Here is a 22,808-nt window from a genome sequence, read left to right as displayed (position 1 = left end):
TTTATCAGTTATTAATTGTAATTAGTTAATCCAATCTTATCCTATGTGAGTGGCAGGCCTTGCAGTAACAAAAATGAATGTAAGAGTTATTCACTGCCTGGGTATTTAAAATAGAAAATTGCATGGCTAGTTTTTTTAATACACTGCACTCTGCTTTCCGAGCTGCATAAGGCATGCTCTAGGGGTGACTTATATGTTTTTAAAAGGAAGATTTATGCCTGGAAAAAGTTTTGTTTTGCCAGGTTGAAATGGCAGTTTACACTGCACACAGGTTGCAATAGTAGGCCTGAAATATTTTTAAAGGGCTACTTTAGTGGGTGGCACATTTAGCACTGTAGGTCCCCAGGTAGCATTTAATTTTAAGGCCCTGAGTACATGTAGTACCGCTTTACTAGGGTCTCACAAGAAAATTCAAGGTGTTAATTGGATCTAAGACAATTTTACGATGTCTAAAGGAGAGAGCACACACACTTTAGTGCTGATTAACAGTGGTAAAGCACACCGAGTACTACCGCCAACAAACACAAGTTCAACAAAAGTTGAGGATTAAGGCAAAAGGTTTGGGGGAAGACCAAGCTAAGGCTGACAGGTGTTACACAATGCGCAACCATCGAAATAACTATTAACATTGTAAGATACAGAGACAATGATGAGAACATAGTTGGTGAATATACCTGTCAGGTAAGGATCAATGAGTAATTTACACAGATTCCAGATGATGTTTCCTGGAAGGAAAACAACTCTTGTTTATTCAGGATTGGGCAACTCATCTCCTGGCAATAGAATTTCAGGCACCATTAAATCTCTTGAGCATAGGAGTCGTTCAGGTATATGTGTATCATTTAGATATTGGTGTATTTGGAGGCTGTTGCCTGTGAGTAGAGTCTAAATATCTTGTAGAACTTGAAAATAACCAGGGGCACTATGGAATCCTGGGGGACTCCACTGTTGATGGATATCTTCTGGGACCTACAGGTGCCAAAATAAATGAAGTGAAGATAGTTAGATATGTAGGAGGAGAACCTGTGACATGATGTTGCCAGAGAATTCCCTTCAAGACCTAAGCATGTGTATGAGGGTGGGTTGGTCAATGGTGTCAAAGGTAGCAGAGATGTCCAATAAAATATAAGGCAAGAGTCATCTTTATTTATGGCCAATAGGACATTGCAAATTTAGGATAAGGGTATAGTGTGGGTTTCTTCTGGGCAGAATGATTTGGCCTTTCCTGAGAGCTAACAGAATAATGTCTTTGATGAGGAAGGTGTTACCAATAGTGAGTAGAAGTAAGAACGTTTGTTTGGAGAGTGACTTGGTCTAGTCGATGGGCGGTCAGGTCTTTAGCTTTCTGTCACTGCAGAAGAGGTACATATAATTGCATTTGTCTGTAGAATGCCAGATAGGAGGGGCAGGCATTTGGTAAAGTGCTTGATTGTCTTCAGAAGTGTTCTACTTCACTTGTCAGCTTCATGGATGATGTTGGTGTAATACTTGGTTTTGACTGATGTGATGAGATGTCTACATTTATGCATAGTAACTACAGTCTCATGAGGTTGTCATAGGTTTTCTTTTTAAACTATGTTTGTTCCTCTCAGCAATTGGACAGTTTATTGTCAGTGAGGACTTTGGAGTATCTGGGTGCTTTAAAATTGAGCCAGTACTTGTGTATTTTACTTGAAGTGGTGGTATTCACTTGAGTTATTAGAAATGTGTACAAGTCATTTAGAAGGACAGGTTGTCATAGACTGAGAACTTTGTTTAAGCTTTAGGTTGCCAATGTGGATACCGAATGATCAGAGGGTTGGCCTGACCTCGGTGTGTTGGTTAGAAGCAGATAATTACAATAGGATTTATAGGGATGGTGAAGTGGTTGGTCTAGTACAGGCCCATGCAAGGGTTGCATTGGATGGTTTTTGATGTTGAGAAGGGAAGGTCAAGGCTGTAGCAACTGTCACCAAACCCCAAGATGGCAATACAGGAATGTATTATAAACTTTACCTATATTTGTTTTTGATATTGCATGTCATATTTTTGGAGTAGTTAGCCTGATAAAAGCGCCAGTTTCAAACAGAGTAATATTTGTTGAAAATACGACTAGCTATCCTGTTCTGATATGTATCCTTCTCTCTTTCTCTGTCTCTAAGTCTCCCTCTCCATCTCTCTCTCTTACTCATCCTTTCTTTCTGGGGTGGACCATCCCAAAATAAGAAAACACACTCTAAAGAAAATATTTCTGCAACAATGGGGTCCTATAAAAGATAGTGGTGCTGAAAAATTAATTATAAGATGTTATTTTTAAGTGGAAGCAATTGATAAGAACTTGCTAAAACAGCTAAGATGCTTGGCAATACATGATATGTAAGGAGGGAAACAATGTAAACAGTAATTTGTAGTATGTATACTGGAATGCTCTTGCCATCAGAGGAAGACAGGGAGCACAACGTGTTCATTTAACAGACTATCAGAACATATAGGTGTATTACAAAATGGAGAACAATCATATGCTACGACAAAACACTACTCCCAATATCACTTATGACAATTGAACAAATCCTATGTTTCTTTAGCGTCGATATGGTGCCAAAACATGAGAGAGAAGGGCAAATGAAACTGGAATAAATATTTAAACTAAGTATTAACCTTCCCTTTGGATTTAACACATAAGGAGCAATACATGCAATTATGAAATACAAGTTAGTCAGCTTCAGAATTAAAATAGGTTTGGGTGTGATGGAATAGTTGATTTATAAAGAAAAATAATTTGGCCAGATTAGAATAAAGGTAATGTAGCACCTGCTAACAGGAATATGGAGACAGTAACTTTACAACTGCATATTACCTTAAACTAATTAAAGAAAAAGACAGTTGTGAATACCATGGAACTTAGAAAATGAGAAAATACTTTGTTTACAATTAGCGTCATCAATAATACACTAAAAAGGAAATATCTGTGAATGAGAAAACTGGAAAAAACTAAAACAGTTTGAGTTCATAATGAAAACTATCAGTGACACAAAATAGGAATGATCTTATCAGTGATTTCATTTGCATGACAAGGCTGATGTCATATATAATAGATCCTTCAGAAGACAGAGAGCATAACAACCCAACTTATCTCATAGAATCCAGACAAACAATACTTAGTTATATAAAATGCAAAAGACTATGGGGTATATTCTCAAGAACGTGCGTTATCATCGCTAAAATAGGTTAACGCAATTTCAAATATCGCTGCCTATCGCAGGAAAATAACTCTGTGTCAACGTCACATTCTCAACACGGCGGTAACATGCAATAGTTTTCCCATAACGCGGCAAATGTCCACGATAACATTACCGGGACGGCAATACAAATCCAAACCCGTACGTGAAAAAAAGCTGCATTGGGCCCAACTGCTATAAAAAAAAGTCAGCGATAAGCAGGGCCAGGCCTGCAAGTCCCACAAGTCAGGCCGCAAAAAAACAACATAAATGCAGCAACATAATACACAAACAGAACACAAACAACTGCAAAGCACCATGGAGGTAACCAGAGCAAGTACAGAGGACAACCAGAACCCCACAAGCCCCACAGAGGACCAACCTGGGACCCCGGGGTCAGGAAAGGGCAAGGAGAAGAAGAGGAAGACGCTGTTCAGTCCACAGGAAAACAGGATCCCAAAAACGGAGGTGACACTGCCATCATCTAATTGCCATTGGTGAAATTGTCAGCACTAAATGTTGCACTTACACTTGTCAGAGTGATGGGCAAATGCAGAGGAGTGACATGCATACAGGGAATGTGTCTTGGAATGAATTGATTTGCACATGCTGTGTCTGTGGTCTTTTTGACCTGTCCCATGATTGCTAAGGACAGTCCTAATGTGATGTGCTCATGTGAAAAAATTATTAATGATAGTGTCCCTTTTGGCTATTTCTGCTGCTGCTCCACTGGGGTGTGGTCCACCTGCCTCATCCTCATCAACATTGTCCAGTGCATCTGACACATAAATCCATGGGGCATTGGTGCATGCACATATGTTGTGCAACACACAACATGCAATGATCATCTTGCATACTATTTGCAGGCTTACAGGAGTCTTCCAACTGTGATGTCCAGGCACCTGAAATGTGACTTCAACACATCAAATGAACGCTCCACAATGCCCCTGGTGCATTTGTGGGCTGCATTATACTGCCTCTGGGCCTGGGTGTTCTGGGCTCGGAGGGGTGTCAACAGCCACGATCAGAGTGCATATCCTTGATCACCTGTGACATGAGAGAGAGATGTGTCAATCAGTGGTTCTGCATTCTGTGTTGGCAGGTATATTGGTGTGTGATGTGTGAGACTTTGGAATTCATGTTTGACATGTCTTGCAAGTGGCAAATGAGCGGCATCCATGTGTATTATGTTGCCTCTCAGCTGCTCCTCACTCCCCCAAGCCTATCTACTTATGTGCGCTGCGCGGTTGCACCACTTGCACTCCTAAGACACACCATTGTGATGACTGTCTGTACATTTCCACAAGCCTGACAATGACACTGATATTGGCCATTGAAGGCAGTCGGCCACATGTGTGTAGGCCTATGGTTAGGATATGGCGGACACAGAGACACACGCAGTAGTCGCTTTGGTGGGAATCCTGGAAGTGAACCAAGCCCTGAGCCCCGGGCAATTAATTTCCACTCCTATGCTGGCCCAGCCCACACCGCTTATGCTTAAAGGGGGGGACTACATAGCTACATGTCCAAGGTCTACCCCGCTGCCTGAGGTAACATGGTTGCTTCCATGTTTACGACACTACACACACCAGCAGTATATGTCCACATGGACATGTCTGTGCTCTGCATACTTGAGTCTGTCCTGCACATCAGTGCCTCACTTGGCGTTGTGTTCATTCTGATACATGGGTCACTTGCCTCCTTTGCACATACTTGGTTCCCACCTCTCACCACATCCTGCTATTGTGTGGCAGAGGTGCCATGATGTGGATCGTTTATCTACATGGCTGGACCCTGTTACACCGTTCCTTGTGTTGTTGTGTCTGGTAGAAGGGCATGTTGTTTGGCATGTTGTATGTGATGTTGTAACATGTGCATTCCCACAGTTGTGAGTTGCATAATTGTGGGGTTGAGGTGTGTGGTGTGTTCATTTGGTACTTGCCAATGAGCAGTGCATTTCCGTAGGTGCCATCCTCGAAGTGCTGGTTGATGATGGACTGACAGAAGTAGTAGGAATCTTGCACACTGCCTGGGTAGTTGGCAACGACATGGGGGAAGAGCCCCGGTGGTCCACTATTGCCTGCACAGTGATGAAATGCGTGTGCTTTCTGTTGCAGTAATTGTGTGCAGTGTCGGCAGGGGGCACATGTAGGACATTTGTGCAGTCAATTGCCCCCAACACATGCGGGAAGTGCCAAGCCAGCTATGGCGAAGAAGCGTTGCTTGGTCTCCAGCTGTTCCTGCGCAGTGTGGGGGAAGTGAAGGTGCTGGAGTACCAAGCTGATGATGGCATCCAAGACAGTTGTGATGAACTATGATAGGGCTGGCTGTGGGACTCCTCCGACTCTGGTGGTTGTCGGTTGGTAGGTACCAGAGGCCAACAGCTACAGCACAGCCAGCAGCTTTGTCTGTGGAGGGTTGTTGGTTGTTCGCTGTGTTGGTACCGTTAACCTGTGGGCAATGTGGGTCAGGATGCGGAGGAGGGTTGTCCTTTTGAGCCTGGGCAATGACTTCCTTTGGCATTAAGTTTGTGAGGCTGGTGCATTTTCGGAAGGACCGCTGTCCTATTCTGCACTGCATTGGTAGTAGTCTAGGGGGAGTGGTCCGGGGGGGCTGGGGGTGGTGGTGGTGGGTATTGTGGGGCTCTGAACTGCATGATCAGTTGCTCCATGACATGTGTTAGTCTGCCAATATAGCTCTGGGCTGGGTTCCCTTTTATACTGCAGGTTGTCATCCTGCTTAACACCAGTAAAAGGCAGGTGTAAATCCCTTCTGCTAACGCGCCTTATTGCCTGTTTTTGGATTGCTTTGCCGATCTGGCTAATTGTTGAGAATATCACAAAGTGGTGTTTTCCTATGTTTTTGCACGGGAACGCCTACTCTCCATATAATTAGCGTTAGTTGTCGCTCTCATCCATGGCGATTTTTTTGGTGGAGACTATCACTGGAAAACTGTCAATTTTGGCAGTTTGCACCAGCTTGAGAATGGCACAATGAATATTTCGCCACATTTGCTGCATTAAAGTGCCGATTACTCTGCAATAAGTCCTTGAGAAGATGCCCCTGAATCCTAAGACAATAATCACTAAACGAGAAAGAGTGTACAGATAAAGGTGTCCATAGATATAGACTTATCAAAATGAAGACCAATCACATCTTCACAAATGGCTCAGCTCACTCTTTAATGGAATTTCTAATGCATAACTACAGATAGGTTGCAATGCACCAACTTATTTCAAACCTGAATAAGAAGCATGATCGTGAATGTGTATTTGTAAAGTAAACTTTTTCACAGCATCTGATTTTTCTCATCACTTTTGGATCTTCCTTATGAAAATAAAAAAATAAGTGTGACAGACTGTTATTCCAGCAGTTCTTGCCAATACTTAAGAAATTACCACCAGCTTGGTGGTCATTTCTAAATTTGGCAGGCCCAGTTTCCATGATTTCAGTTTATTTGTCAATAAATTGCCTAATCCCTCTTAATCCTTCCTCCTCCATGAACACTAACAAGGAGAGCTAAAGAATAGGTGAGAGAACCTGAGAACCGTTGCATTTGACAGTCTTGAGAACAAATGTTCAGATATACTTAAGGTGTGTGCTAGCACTAGTGCTGTTGAAAGCAAAGCAAAGCATCACCACTGGGGATAAAGTGCAGCAACAGATCAACCCTCTTGTGATATAAGTTGACTTTCGTGCCACACCATCCCTTTGTTAATGTATGCAGGAAGAGCATGTTTGGGGAGGTCAAGCACCCAAGCCTTTGGTTTTGGCTCAAAGCCAGATCCCCAAAAGTAGCATGACCTTTTTTTTTTTTTGGGCAGAGTTTTATATAGCGCAAACTAGATCCTAATCGAATCAGGTATCAGAGCGCTTTACATATTTTCCAGTTACGTTACATGAGGACACACTTTCATTTTAGGCACGGGGAGATTAAGTGATTTGCCCAGAATCACAGTAGCTTTTGGCGTCGTTACCGAGACTCGAACCCAGATCCCCAGGTCGAGCGCCCTAGCCGTTAGGCCAACTCCTCTCCTCTCACCTTGCTTTGCCCCAGATCCCTACACTAAGTCGGAGCAAGTCCAAGCAAGAGGCCACTCGGTATATTGCCTAAATACCTACATGTAACATGTGCTTTACCATGAAGAACACATTTACATGTTTGGCCCCTCTGCTCTCCACATACGTCTACACTCTGTATAAAGGGATTTGTAGTGCAGGATGTACCACCGCTACCAGGTTTGGCTTTGAGGTGCAGTGTGAGCTGTAGCATCATTCCAAGAAGCCAGATTTAGAATAAACACAAGCAATTATGCCATCAGAAGATCTGTTTTTGCATTTTTTTCTGCTCCTACAAACAATGCAACTCTTCAGTTTTTCAAGCAGCACTACATTGCATAAAAGACTATAAATATGGTCTCCTTCTATTTGCAAGCAACCCCCTAGAAAAAAAAATTAAAACTCTGATTTCCCAATTAATTGCAACGTTTTGCACTATAAAAGCATACTTTGTGCTTCAAACAAATTAAAAATAGAAAAGAAAAATGGTTGCAAGAAAAAGGTTCGATTAATAAAGCAAATCCCAAGAGCTGTAGAAGGACCCTCGAGAAATGATAATTCTCTAAACATTTTTTTTTGTGTTTTTTTAATTTATTTATTTTTTTGTCCTCATTTGCCGTCTATCTCACTTCAATGTCTACCCTGGGCGTCTGTACTCACTCTCAACACTGAGGAAAGTAGGCTGTTGGAATGGGGCCTCGCCTACTAGTACCAGATCTACCCTGGGTATCAAATGAAGGAACCACTGAGTTACCTCTTCTACCAAGCTCCAAAGGCTAGTTGACTTTTGCCAATAGTTGGCCATATTATTTGACCTCACACGGCTTAGCCCGAAGAGTATTATCAGCATAATCATAGGACACAGGGAGAAAAAAACCGGAAAAAAACACGATTTCTCCTTGTCATCTAAGAGCCACATCTAAGTTGCAAAAGATTCCAGAATGCCTTCCCTTTGCTACTACCCTGTCTGGCTAGATCCAATTTGGATACTGCAAGAACTGATGACTGCCAGTCCACAAAAGTAGGAGGACTAGATTCCGTCCACTTTATGCAGATTTGCCTACTGGCTAACAACACAGAGAAAAAAGCAGAGTTCCAGCAAGCCCGGTGATGTTTTCTGCGAGACCAACTATTATTAAAGGTAGGTTTAGGTTAATAGCACATCCTAAGATACTTGTCAAAAAATCTTTGACCTCCTGCCAGAAAGTAGCTAGAGAAGGGCACTCCAAAAACATGTGAATATCTGAGGCGTAGACCAAACCACATTTTTTACAGCTGACTAGTGGCCCATCTGAAATTGTTGTCAGTTCACACAGGACTCTTTACTTAAAATAGTCTCATGGAACATCGCAGGTCTAAAGGGAAAATTAGACATAAGTGAATGGGCAGATTTTGCAGCTGAGCAGGACATAATGATTTTTCAAGAAAGTTGGGCTACTGACCCTATTTTCCGTGTGGGGTTCTTAAATTTCTACAAACCCGCTATACGGGGGAAATAAAGGGAGAGCGTCTGGTGGTTTAACTATTTGGATCCGCCAGTCTCTCAATTATAGTACGGCAGAAGTGTTAGTTCATAATCCCGATATACTTGGGATCAAGCTCAGCAAAGTAAACCATCAGGACATCTTCATTATTAACATCTATGCACGGGGCTTACCAGGAGAGCGGTGTCCAGCAATCATTAATGATCTAGACCTACTCCTTGATGGTATTGGGAGGGATACGTTTTTAATTGTGGCTGGGTACATAAATTGCACTTTTGAACCCCTTCTTTCTAAAAGTGAGGACATATATGCTGAAGAAGATGAGATATGGGATGTCCCGCAACTTACCCTAAACCCGATAAAAAGGGGAATCGAGGCTGCTCTACATTGGTTGGGTCTGTGCCTTGAATGGGGGCTGAGAGCAGCAAACGGTCGATCACCTTCTGACAAAAATGGACGTGCAACCTTTGACAATGGTACCAGCACTAGCAGGATTGATTATTTTTTAATTAAAATTGAGTACTGGTCACTCTTAAATGACATGTTAGTTTCAGCACGTCCTGAAAGTGACCACAATCCATTGATCGTAACACTGAAATTAGAGGATAGTCCAGGGCACTCTATCGCTACAGATTGTGTCACAGCAGAAACTTTTTTAAACTAATGATAGACGCAGAGTCCGATGGAGCAGGGTACTAGGAGACCCTGCCATTCTAGAATGGGTCTCTCATGAAGTTTCTTCTACCCGGAGCGCTATCCAAAGACAAACCGATTTCCCAGGGTTCTTGGTACACATAAGTAATTATCATGAGCAGCTGTTTAACACCTTGAAATAACTTTTTACCAGGACAGCCAAACCAGGAACCGCTTTAGTAAAGGAAGGGTCAAAATGGTACAATAATACTTGCCGACAGGCACATAGCTCACTGATCAAAGCCATAAAAACCCGAGTGGTTGCAGACATTAGAAAGGCTAGAACAGCGTACAAAAATGCCCAAAGGGTGGCTAAGAGTGCCTGGGGCGATAGTCGCTGGCAGGATTTGTATGAAGCATGCAGGTCCTCAAACCAGATTAAGTTTGGCAGGTCGTTAAATGGGGCGGGAACACAGACTCGCAAACCCCGGCGAATCATTTTCCCGCAGAGGACTGGGTCGAGCATTACGCATCACAGTTTAGGGGGCCTGAGGAGGCTCAACCTCACGCACTGGCTAGCCCCTACCTAGAGTCACCAATGCCAAGTGCGACTCTAGTATTCACGAAAAAAGATGTTGAGAATGCTTTGAGGTTGGTCCAGGGTGGAAAAGCCCCAGGCATGGACAGTATTCCGGCTGACTTGTTCAAGTTTGATCTGTTGAATTGGGTACCATACATCACGATGCTAGCTAATGCTATTGCTAGGGGGGCACAGATCCCAGATTCATGGAAAGGGGCTGAAATCTTACCCATCTTTAAAAAGGGGGACCGTTCGTCCCCAGGGAACTACCGCCCGATTAGCCTAATAGATGCACTACAGAAAGTCATAGCAAGGATGGTGCTGGCTAAAATACTGGTCTGGATGGAAAATGAGAAAATCCTATCCCTGATGCAAGCTGGTTTTAGATCAAACATCAGCACTATCGACCAGGTATTCAGGTTCATCTCGAAATATTGGAAGGTGGTGTTCCTGGGTGGAGGAACCATTTATGCTGCGTTCGTGGATCTTAAATCTGCGTTCGACCTTGTCCCAAGAGATAAGCTATGGGTTGCTCTGAGAAATATGGGATTGCCCAAAGAACTCCTGGACATAGTAATTAGATTGCACGAGGACAATTTTGCGAGGGTTAGAAGGGGTAGACAGGGTCAGGTGACTGCCCGATTCCCTGTCACTCGTGGCATCAGACAGGGGTGTGTACTCGCACCAACTTTGTTCTTGTGATTCATCAACCAAGTTGTGCAGTTTCTAGCAGACACACCCACAGATGCTCCAGCTCTGGGCGGCACTAAGTTTCCACTTCTAATCTTCGCAGATGATGCTCTTATCCTCTCTAAAACTCAAAAGGGTCTCAAATTAGCGATAGACAAGTTTGAGGAATTTTGCAAACTTAACAAGTTACACGTGAACATGAGCAAAACTAAATTCATGGTCTTAACAAAAAACAGGCCATTGAAGAGCCACGTCAGAATGAATGGAACTGAACTTGAACAGGTGAAAGTGATGACCTATCTTGGGGTGATTTTAGATTATAGGCTGCGATGGAAACCACAGATTGATGCACTCTGTCTTAAATCAGCCAGGTTAACAGGGTGCCTATTAAAGGAACAAAGAACATCTCTAACCAAAAGGATAATGCCAGCGTTAAAAATCTATGACGCTAAACTAAGTTCAGCAATCCTGTACGGTGCGGACTTATGGGGCTTCATGGACTTATCCCCACTGGTTAGAATCCATAAAAAAATTCAACCCCAATGAAACCTCTCCGCCTGGACATGGGCTGTCATTCCATCAAAGACTTAGCACAATATAGGATGGTAGCTCTGTGGAGAAGAATATGGTCAACTCCGGAATTGTCTCTTTTTGCTAATGAGATTTCAGATCTAAGATCAATCACAGGCTCTGGCAACCTCCCGTGGTTTGAGAAGTGAAGTCCATATTGGGGGATATTGGCCTGAGTTTGCAATGGTTGGACCCCAGAAATAATGTTTTTCCAGCTAAAGATGAATTTAAAACTCTCTTCTGGGCGTCCGTTAGATATCACTCCGCAGTGAAGACAGAGTCATTTATCTTGTCTGGTCGGTTTCTGGCACACAAGTTAGACCCCCAACTAGAGGACTATTGGGATACCATTACGAGAAGTATTGACAGGAAGCTTTATCATCAGTTTAGAGTTGGTACGCTCCCTGTGAGGTCCTTTACATATAAGTGGAGGGGCCAGTCATCCGCAAACTGTCCTTGGTGTATTGATCAAATAGAATCGATAGAACATATTTTCTTTGTCTGTCCAACTTATTTAGCCCCCTGGAGAAAATGGCTTAAACCAGCATGCCTCAAGTTGAGAACGCGTGTGAGTGCAGAGGCGCTATGGCTCTTTAAAACCAACACATCGGAGCTTGTATCGATAGCGGCAGCAAAATTCCTGGGTTGGGTTTGGATCATTAGAGCAAGACAATCCGAAAGCTAGTTGATCTATCGACCTAATTATAGTTCTAGTTTTATCTAATTTTGTACGTCATTAAGTATGGATTTAATCATGTTTTATTATCCATGTCTGAAGAAACATTTTATGTCTACAAGTTTTTACCAATTATGGGAAATGTTTTTATGCTGGGAAAATGTGTTTATTATGTATAGAGCAATATTTATGGTAAACATTCTTTTTTTTATATATTGTCTTTTATGATGAAATTTCTCAAAATAAGGACGTATGAACTGAACTGAACTGACTAGTGGCCCATCTGAAATTGTTGTCAGTTTATGTGGAGAAAAGTAGGCCCTGTGGATGTTGAACAGGTGATTTCTTTTCAGCCAAGCGCGTTTCACAGTTTCATACATGATTTCTGCCATAGCTAAGCACAATCCTGTGTGGGCAAAAGCCCCGCCACAATTCCTCGGCTAGATTAAATTCGCCATCTACTTTCACCAACATGGTTTGGTACCAAAGAGAGACTTCTTTCTTCACTGTGGTCTTAGTCACAAGCTGGTGTTCTAAAATGCTACCACAACCCAAGACCTGCTTCCGTGGGTGAGAATGCACCCCGCTTACAAGTTGATAGTGCTTAAACCGAGAGAGACCTCCCCCAACCCTATCCTGAAGATGTTCCCAAGGGATGAGGGTGCCTCCAACGTGAAGATCTTCCCAAACCAAGAGCCCTGCATCACTCAAGGGTTTTGCCAAACTGTCCCTTAAACATTCTGGGGTGCCAGGCGAGTCCCAAGGGGGAGCTTAGCTGGAAAAATAGTCGCGCCCCACTGCCCCCCTGATTTGGGCCCAAGTTTTAGCTACCCCCTGAAGAACCTTCAGCCTCATTTTTTTTTTAAACTTCAGATCTCCGAATTTAAACAAAAATCCGGTCTCTGGCAATTTAACACTGCTCAGCATGGCCAAAAACATCCCTCCAGCCCCGGTGTCAACGGATATCTTCAATAACATACATGAGTGTGAAAGTTGGAAGGCCCAAGCATATAGCTGGAGATCTGGTAAGGCTAAGTCACCCTTTTCTCTTTTCCGCTTCAGCTTCTTTCAAGCAATCCTAGGTGCCTTAGATGCCCAAATAATGGAATTGATGTCACTCTGAAGTTTCGCAATCATGGATCTTTCAAACTAAAGGGAGATACAATTAAAAGGAAAGAGATCTTTTGGAGTAAGGTCATTTTAACCAGATTGGTTCTTCCCAAGATTGATAATGGGAAAGAGGCCCAAGATTTCATGAGTGTTCTACATTCCCTTGCCACTATGCTAAAGTTTACCTCTCGGCTAACTTTGTGACATCCTGAACCACCTGCACTCCCAGATATCTCATTTCGGAGCTAGGCTGGTAACCCTGCTGCGACTCTAACAAATTCCAAGTCATGATTTCAGTTTTTGAAGCGTTGCTCTCATATCCGGAGACAGCGCCAAACTCCCGGGCTAAGCTAATAACTGCTGGGATAGCTGATTCTAAATCTAAACCAAGATATCATCAGCATACAGGGCTATCTTCTTCTCCCACTCCTCATACTTAAATGGCACTATGTTGGAATCTGCCCTGAGCCGTTGGGCAAATGGCTCAATATAGAGATCAAATAGAAGAGGGGAGAGTGGGCAGCCCTGTCTAGTTCCTATTGTGATCTTAAAAGAATCAGTAACATTCCTGTTAACCAACAGCCTAGATGTGGGGTGCTGGTAGATCAGCTGGACCATATGGCGCAATCTTTCCTCTGTATTAAACTTCTTCAAGGCCTCTGACAGGTAAATCCAATTTACTCTGTCGAAGGCCTTGGCAGCATCCAATGTCATTGCAGCCAATGGAAGGGAATACGTAGGGGCAAGATCGATGGCACCAATGAGATTAAATGTGAGATCAGATAGCTGCCTATTCCTTACAAAACATTTCTGGTCTAAATTAAGGACATCTCCCGCAATAAGACCCAATCTCGCTGTTAGAATAGAAGTGAACATTTTATAATCCATATTTAAAAGCAAGATCGGTCTATATGACCCACAACTTGACGAAGGCTTCCCAGGTTTTAGTATCAAAATTATTAAAGCATCATTCCACGATCCTGGGATCCTGAGATTAGCCTCCAGCACATGATTGAACAACTGTGTCAAGACGGGAATGGTCTTTTCTCCCAGCATCTTATAAATTTCTGCTGGGAGGCCATCAGGGCCCGCTGCTTTCCCTGACTTAGAACGTCGGATGGCTTCTCTTACCTCTGTTTGAGTAAAGGCTTGATCCAAATGTTGCTGTTGGTCCTGGAGGGCAACATCCACATTTTTTTCCTCACAATAGATGTCTTGGAAATACCTCTGAAAGGCCTGGCTAATACCCCGATCCGTCCGAAAGGTCTCATCTCCACTGATGATCTCCTTAATCTGATTACTTGCCCGATCGGACTTAGCCTTCCAGGCAGGAGGAGTGTGGCTCACTGATTAGAGTGGCAGATCCTGATGCAGAGGTCTGGCCCGGGACCAGGGTTCAATTCCCGACGCGGCAGGGTCCTGAGCCCAAAATGTCCACGGACTCGATAATTCTCGCCTCGGTTCCTATTCTAATCATGGGGTCCCACGCTGCAACCCTGGGCAATAGTTGCTTAATCTCCACCCGCTGCGGGATGCCTGGCTTTCACCCTGGGGATACCCAGTAGGGGTTATCTCACAGGGAAAAGCCAGGACGGGTTCCCAAGGCAAGCGCCTTGATGCCTTCGGGTGATACGTGCGCTATATAAGTCGCAATACAGGCAAGGAGTTTGACAGCACCTTCTCCATATTCAAAATGGCCAATTTTACTTGCTTCCCATCTACGTATAAGCCTGGACTGAAGTACACTTTCTACTTGCCCTTTTAATTTATCCCTTTTAACTTTCCACTCTTGGTGGGCTTCGAGCACAGCTAACGGGAATGCATTGGCTTCTAGATCTTTCAACTTCCCCTCAATGGAAGATACCTCCTCTTTATATTTCGTGCTCCTGTAGCTTGCCCTGCTAGTGATCTGACCCCGCAAGAAGGCCTTAAAAGAGTCCCACACATTTAATATTGATGTTGGTTCCAGGTTTCCTTCAAAGAACCATTCAGTTTCTTGTTGCAAAGAATCTTTTTCATGTACAAATGGGCACTACAGGTGGAGCATCCAGGCATAAAAGAACCCCTGAGTGGTCAGAAATATGATTAGCCAAATAGGTGATATTATTAACACTGTCCCTAAGCAAATTACTTATAAGGATATAATCAATTCTAGATGGATTGCGATTTTCATAGTTTTTAAATGACTCCCCTTGCTGCAAGCCTGATCTTTCTCTCCATATGTCTAAAAGACCATATTGCTGCATCGATTCTAAGAGGAAGACACGCAATTTTAAATGGACTACTGCTCTGCTATTTGGAGTTTTGTCCAAGTCCGGGTTTAATACTACATTAAAATCTCCAGCCATAATTATTGGCTCAGGAAAGTCTAGTAGATAGGAGAAGATGGTCTTGTGGAGAAGTGTGGCTCAATCGTTAGAGCGGCAGACCCTGATGCAGAGGTCTGGCCCGGGACAAGAGTTCAATTCCCGCCTCGGCGGGTCTTGGCTCAATTTCCTCGGACCTGATAATTCTCGCCTCGGTGCCTATTCTAATCATGGGTCCCACTCTGCAAATCTGGGCAATGGCTTGCTTAATCTCCAAAACGGTCCCAACAGCGCTGGGATGCCTGGCATCACCTTGGTGGTGCCAAGGAGTGGGCATTTAACAGGGAAAAGCCAGGAAGGGTTCCACAGCCGTATGCGTACAGCGCCAAGAAACCCCATGGGGTATAAGTGCGCTATACAAGTACAACTTCATTAAGTATTGAGGGATCATCTTGGTTAGGTCCATAGTAGCCGACCAACGTATACAGGGTCTCCATCATCTTAACTTTAACGATGACCCATCTGCCAACTGGGTCAACTAATTGTTGTACAACTTGAGCTTGGGATGATTTCTTAAATATTATGAGAATTCCTCTAACGTTAGCTGTCTGGTTCGTGCATATATATGAACCTTCCCATCCTTTATTTTTAAGAAGAGAACATATCTCTTCTTTTAATAGATGTGTTTCCTGAATGATTAGGACCTGAGCCAAACAATCTTGGAGATACTCCACTATCCTATCTCTTCTAGGTCTGGTTTGCAGGCCATTAATGTTCCAAGACAAAATCTGTATAGAACTCATATTATATCGATTGAAGAGTACAGCTTAAAAACCGAGGTTTGAATATATAATAACCAATACCAACCATTATTCCCGCCTCGCTCTAATACCCTGACATGAGTACATCTAACAAAAAATAAGAAGGGCAAATGAGGATTTTCTTTTTCCTGCTACACCCAACCCCATCCCTTACCCCTTGCCCTCACCCCTCCCTCTCCCCCTCCTTAACCCATACCCTAATTATCTTGACAGATGGAGTCCAGGCAATTGCGTTCCAGAGAAATCTGCGCCGCCACCACCTTGATAAATATAACTTGCCTGACACCTAAAAAAGAAAGCTAAAAAGAGGATACAGGGGACAAAAGAAAAACAGAGAGGCCTTGATTATGCTAAAGCAACCCGAAAGGGAGCACTCCCCACCGCACCATACAGCCTCTCAAATTTAAGAAATCTCATTACTATACACTTCACTGTGTGGGCGGGGTATCACCCCACTGACTACCTTATACTTTGGGCCCACTATTGACTTCCCTTACTGATGATGATCAGCAACTCATCCGCTTCCTGTACCGACCTTATATTGTACATTTTATTATTATACATCACCTTTAAAAAGGCAGGAAATCCTAAATGTGCTACCGCCCCATGCCTTTTAAACTCTTGCAGCTTCTTGCCTAACTCCCATTGTCTCTCTAGAGTGCATTTTGAGAGGTCTGACCGAATCTCAAATGAGAAGTCCTTCGCCCGCACTGATTTGGACTTCAATGCCAAGTTTAAGATCTTATCCTTCAAGGCAAATGTGAGGAAATTGATGAGGATTTTTCTAGGTTTGGGTCTGTTAGGGTTCCTCCAAAAGGATCCCTATGTACTCTCTGAATGTCTCGGCTAAGTTCTTTCTCAGAGAGTTCGAACTGTAAAGAGGTCTTAAGTAGAGCAACAACGTAGGCCCGAATGTCAGATCCTTTGCTTCCTTCAGGTATATTCAGTAAACGTAGATTGTTCCTGCGTGCGTTGTTCTCTAATTTCTCCACTCTATCTCAGAGTTCCTGGTGCTCTGATTTTAAAAGTCCGATTTCCGATTTTGCCTGACCCAAATCTTCTTTCATTTTCCCCACTGCGTTGTCTAGAGTCACAGTTCTGGAATTTATAAGATCAACTTTTTGTTCCAATGATTCACAATAGTTCCTGATCTCTCCCTGGTTTGCTGTTGAGGCAGCAAATCCTTACTTTATATCCTCTGTTAGTGTGACGAAAATACTCTCCAAACCTGCATGCAAAGATAAAGTCGGCTGTGCCGGTTGCGCTGGGGAGGGGCTGATTTCTGGGACTGCTACAGTGCCGTTATAAGATGCTCCTGATAGTGGTTGTATTAAACCTGGGATGCTAAGCAAAGGGTCATCTCTAGGAGCACATAAATTCCCTGAAGGCACCCCGGAATCTCCCATTTGGACACTAAAACCTGTTGTTGTTTGGGGAACTAGAGCCATTGGTATGGCCGTATGGCCGTGTCTGTTGCTTTCCCTAGGCACTAAATTAGGTGCAATATCTGAAAAAGTATCCGATGGCATAGATAATAGTGTGGAGGGAGTATAACTTGCTGAACCCTGACCCAATGGTCCAGCACGTGTATCAATAACCAACACTTCTGGCTGAACTCTGAAGTAGGAGCGTAGTGAAGTAGCCACTTTAACCACACTACTAGCCGCCTTACGTTTTTGCTTCTTAGGTTTGATAGAATTCCCATTCACCTGGTAGACCTGGAAAGCGGAGTCGCCACTAGGTAACTTGGCTCTTTCAGCTGTTGTCAACTGTGCTTCACAGGAAGAAAAGAGCTCAGCTGCAGTGAGGGTTTGTAATACCACAGCCTCAGGGGGATCTTTACCAATATTTATTATCCCTGCAGCGTTTTTTTTTATCCTTTTACTGGTTACACTAGCTTTCTTAGAGCCCCTTGTGGTCCCTCTTGCTGGTTTCTTTTGTTTTGCCCCTGCTTCTACCTGAGGACTTACAGGGGCTGGAGGAATAACCTCCTGTATATTAAGGGGAGGCTGTGGTTTACCAGAATACTACAGTTAAGGGAACTGACCCCCTACACTCAATAATGCACCTTCACTGCTTCTCTTTGATATACCAGTAGCTTCCCCACCGTCCACTCCGATCTTACCGATGACTCCGTCCTCCTCCTGCTCCTGTCTCTGCTACTGTTTATTACCGTTATCCAAATCCTTCTCTCGCAGGAAAAAAACGGTGATGCTGGCATTATTACTCCCCCTGAGGAGCCCCCGCGCTACTGCCATACACCCCTTCCGGAGCTCCAGCGCGGCTTCCAACAGGCGGGGAAGCATAGGAAAACGATTCCTCGCCTCCTCTCAACACATCCCTAGCTGCCCTGGCTCTCTCGGCGTCCGGCTCCAGTGACTCGCTCCTCTGCCCAAAAACCCCATGAAAACAGCCACGCTACACACCACAAATGCCGCCAAAGCCGGGGAGAGCAGCGAAAGTCCCAGGCGCCACCTCCGTCAAAAACACATCTCAGCGTTTCCCCGCTTCGTCGCCCGCCCTAGGCAAAATCGCGCCGCCTCCTGTATTGTAATGCTTAAATCTGTCCTCAGCATTTGACACAGTAAACAACTCTAACAGTGGGTGCAAGTGCAGCACTGTATGCACCACCATCCTAACATAACGCTCTCCTAATGGCTGGTGCACAACCCCTGGCCAGCCTTCTTGATCTGAAACAGGACATGGTTGGCATTGAAGTAGCAGCAACATATCAGTAATGTGGAAAATATTTTGTTTTATTTTTAGCACTTCACATAAGTCATTACATTACTAATATTTGTATATGAATTTGAGTTAGTTATATAATACCCAATTGTTACCATTTCATTTGATTTTAGACTCTGTTTATGTAGGTGCGCACACACACACACATAAATATGAATCAAATTGAGAAGGTGATTTAGCCACAGTGTTCTGGTTCCTCATATTCCTCTGAGACACCAGGAGCTGACTTTGATGGAAAGTTGAACACCAGTGTGAATGCCAGCTTGGGAGGTGTCATATGGACAAGGAACAGTGAACTAATTTTCATATTTTAGTATTCCCTGTAAAACTAGTTTTTATACTACCTTTTGTGCAAGAAAAACACCGAAACGTTGTTAGGGCAATTAAGTGCCCCACTAGTCAAAACCTCTTCCCCTACCCACGAGGACACAAACTCACAGCACATCTCCTAAGAGTGCGATTGAGTGCACATTCTCTCAGAGATGTTGTGGAATCCTACGTAAGGTCTTGCAGGACCTCGCAAGTCCTGTCAAGCATCTAGGGTGCTTCCTTGTATAACGGCTACACCAATCCCAAAGCCAACCGCCAGTTCTACAGAGACTTTAAAAGAGACGTATTGTGCATGTGTCCCCATGACCAGGAAGCCATCTGCACAGTGCAGTTGGTGTCCGCTCTTTGGGCCTTGAAGATCCTACGTTACACAGTACATGGTTCATTCACCATGAGTAAGAGCCATTGGTGTTCCGATATGTCACTAGAATACCAAAGCTAAAATATAATCTGATAATATTTGTTTCTCCTGCATATCATTTGCACTCTGTTTGTGAGGATTCCTGACATGAGAGCTGAGGTGTGCAAGGTGCGCAACATGCGCTAGAGGTGGAACAACTGTGGTGATAGCAGCAGCAAGAAGCAAACCACAGTTACAGCTTGCATGCATTACCTTGTGGATCACTGGGCCCCAGCGAACGATCAAACAGCAGAGAAGCACAGTGGAGGGGCTAAGGGCCACAGGGCAGCAGGCCAGCCAGATGGTAAGGGCATAGGCACTTGTCGGCGACCTGTGTGTGGGCAGAGACGGCCAGCACTAGGTTGGCGCAGCGTGTTGACATAGAGGGGCCTGCCAATTTACCAGCTGTCCCCCCACCTGCTTCCAACTACTTTCAACTCCCTGTTTGACTTCCAGTGGCCATGCTTCTGCACCTTTACTGAACCTCTGCCCGGTTACATCATTGCACTGAAGCAGCAAACTTGCCTCCATGCAGAAGAGTGCTGAAGCAATGGTGTTCCTGGCACCCAAAACTGCCACTGCTCTTACCCCAAAGTGCTGCCTGCAGCATATACAAAGAGCTCCTCAACAGACAAGCAGGACCTGTCAGCGTGCTTGTGCCCCTTCCCAGTGGTACAATTTCTTCACACAGTGCCACCTAAGGTAAGGTGAGGCAGCAACCACTGCTTGTCCTTCTCCACTTTGCCCCCAATTCCAAGCAAATAACTCATTGCCTTCTCTATCCTCCACGCTGTGCAGCATGCTGTGCAGCACTTTCGCTCCTCCCCCCTTCACCTGCATTTGCAACAACAGGACCAGTAGCAATGACTTACGATGAATATGAGGAGGGTCCAGGTGTTGTGAGAAGGATACCCGAGGACTTGATTCATTGGCCAAGATGTGTGCTTCCATAACTTGACTCTACAGCACAGTCTCACAGTTCCCTATCCCCGCATCATGCGGAGCCTATTATCATAATGTGCAAACAAGGGCTAAGATTTGGGCCACCAAAATGGAAATGTATTACAGTGTAGAAATAGCAAGGACTGACAAGCCCTTGGGGGAAGGCTGGAACCAACAGAATCGATTCAGTGCCATGGTCAAAAGCTGTCACAGCAATACAGTTGATTATGAATGTACCAGCTCCACCCCTTTGAGCCTTGATATAGTCACACCGTATTTCCCAGCAAGGTGTACAAAACATTTGTAGATGAAGGAACAACGGATACCTGCCATGGTAAGTGCCAACTAGAATCACCCAACGCACTCTCAGGAGAAAGGATGGAGGTGGGATAATTCCCCATGATGACTCAATCATAGCAATGAAATCAAATCTAAGGCAACAAGTGGTCAACACAATTACAAATTATTTTGGAAGCCTCCCTCTGAATGTATCAGTTAATGATTCTGGTGCTGATCCCAATCAATAATATTTTGTGAGGTCGTCTTCCTTACTGCAGCAGTCCATACCTAAGCAGCTTTAACCATCATATCCTATCCACCCATCCCGGGCAATATTACCATCAGATACAAGGCTTCCATAAATATGAAAGCTAGTGAATGATGCTCTTAGAAGCAATGGAATGCATGCAGAGGAGCAGGGCTTTCCTAGTATAGACTTCAAAAAACATCTAGTACCGGCAGAAAACCACCAAACACAGGCCAGAGTACTTGATTCTCCAAGGGACTGTTGCTTTGCTACAATTGGTCCAATAAATGGGTCAGTTAAAGAAAAAGTAGTAGCCCAGGATTTCTGCTGTTTGGACAACGATCAATGAAGGCACATCCTAGGTCCCTACTGGACTCTAGGTCCCCACTGGACTCTTAGAGACAATGATGATTTGATTAGCATGAAATTCAACAACGAAGCAGGCTTTCAGCAGCCAGGAATGCCACTTATGGATTGTTCCCACTGGGATTTTTTAGGGCTACCCTCCTCCTCAGAGGATGACAATGTCAAAAAAAGGCTCTCTAAGGAATTCGAGACACATTAGATCGAGCATTCGTTCAAAATAGATGAATAAACACAGGGATTAGGAGAATCCCAAAACGCCCTCTCAAAGAAAAGCTAGAATTTAAGAAGCTGCGAAGAATAAATTAAGTGAAGTAACAACTATAAATGAGGCATGTCTCTACTCCCCCATTTTGGACAATCTGCTCCAGGTAAATCAAATCCTAGAGTACTGTAATCCAGTCAAGTGGCTAGTAACATGCTAATGGACCAACCCACCCTAAAGGAGAAACAGGTGATCTCGGGAGTATAATGGTCAACAAAACTGCCAAGATGGAAATTGACCTGAGTAGCATCCCCAAGGCAACTAAGATAAAAGCAAGGCCAGGTAGGAAACCTAGGCTCATACTTAGGACACAATTCACCAAATGTAAAAAACATGGAAAAGGGCTGCCCAGTGTGAGCCTGGAGAGGACAACACCATCTCAGGCATCATAAAGCCACCACTGCATGTAGGCCAACCCAACCAAGACATAGCAGCTGATACTGTGAAGGGGAACACCACAGTCACCTCCGGCTCCCTCCTAATCAACACACAGCTTCTCCAGCCTAGTGATCCATTACCTCCACCACCTACCTGAACCTACCCTGGCCTCAAAGTAACCATCAGCACAAGATCCACATGCACATCAACACATTTCATACAGGCCAGAAACCACTTCAAGTTTACAGTTTGGAGGCAGCTGGAGGAGAGATAATAACTGTCATTAGCAGTACTGCTAACGCAGAATGAGCAGCGAAGGATCTAAGTGCTCACCTAAGCCCTCACCTGAATTCATACCAGATTTTGTTCTCCAGAGGTGCCAATCTAAAGAAGTGTCCAAACAAGGGGTTTTCGGGATAGACCTAGAGATGAACCACCCCGAGGGCCTGTGCATAGGCAAGATTGGTCACAAATGATGTCACCAGAAATCTAAGGTAGAAGTTTCCCTGGAACAGCCTCAATAAAGAAAGACATGCAGTTAATAAACCATCCTCGGATAAATGACAGTATGGGGGTCACAGCTCTTCACAGACACAGCACTGCCCCTACCATTCCATGAAATATGAATGCATTCTAACTGAAATGGCAAAGCCAGTCTGTGCCTACAATGGTCTCCTACAACAACCTTCCATATAATGTTGTTAATGATTTCACTCTCATCTTGCTCCTGCTT

The sequence above is a fragment of the Lissotriton helveticus genome, chromosome 3_2 (genome assembly GCF_964261635.1).
Source record: "Lissotriton helveticus chromosome 3_2, aLisHel1.1, whole genome shotgun sequence".
NCBI lineage: Eukaryota > Metazoa > Chordata > Amphibia > Caudata > Salamandridae > Lissotriton > Lissotriton helveticus.
The sequence above is the reverse complement of the archived record's forward strand: the minus strand, read 5'-3'. Positions refer to the sequence as shown.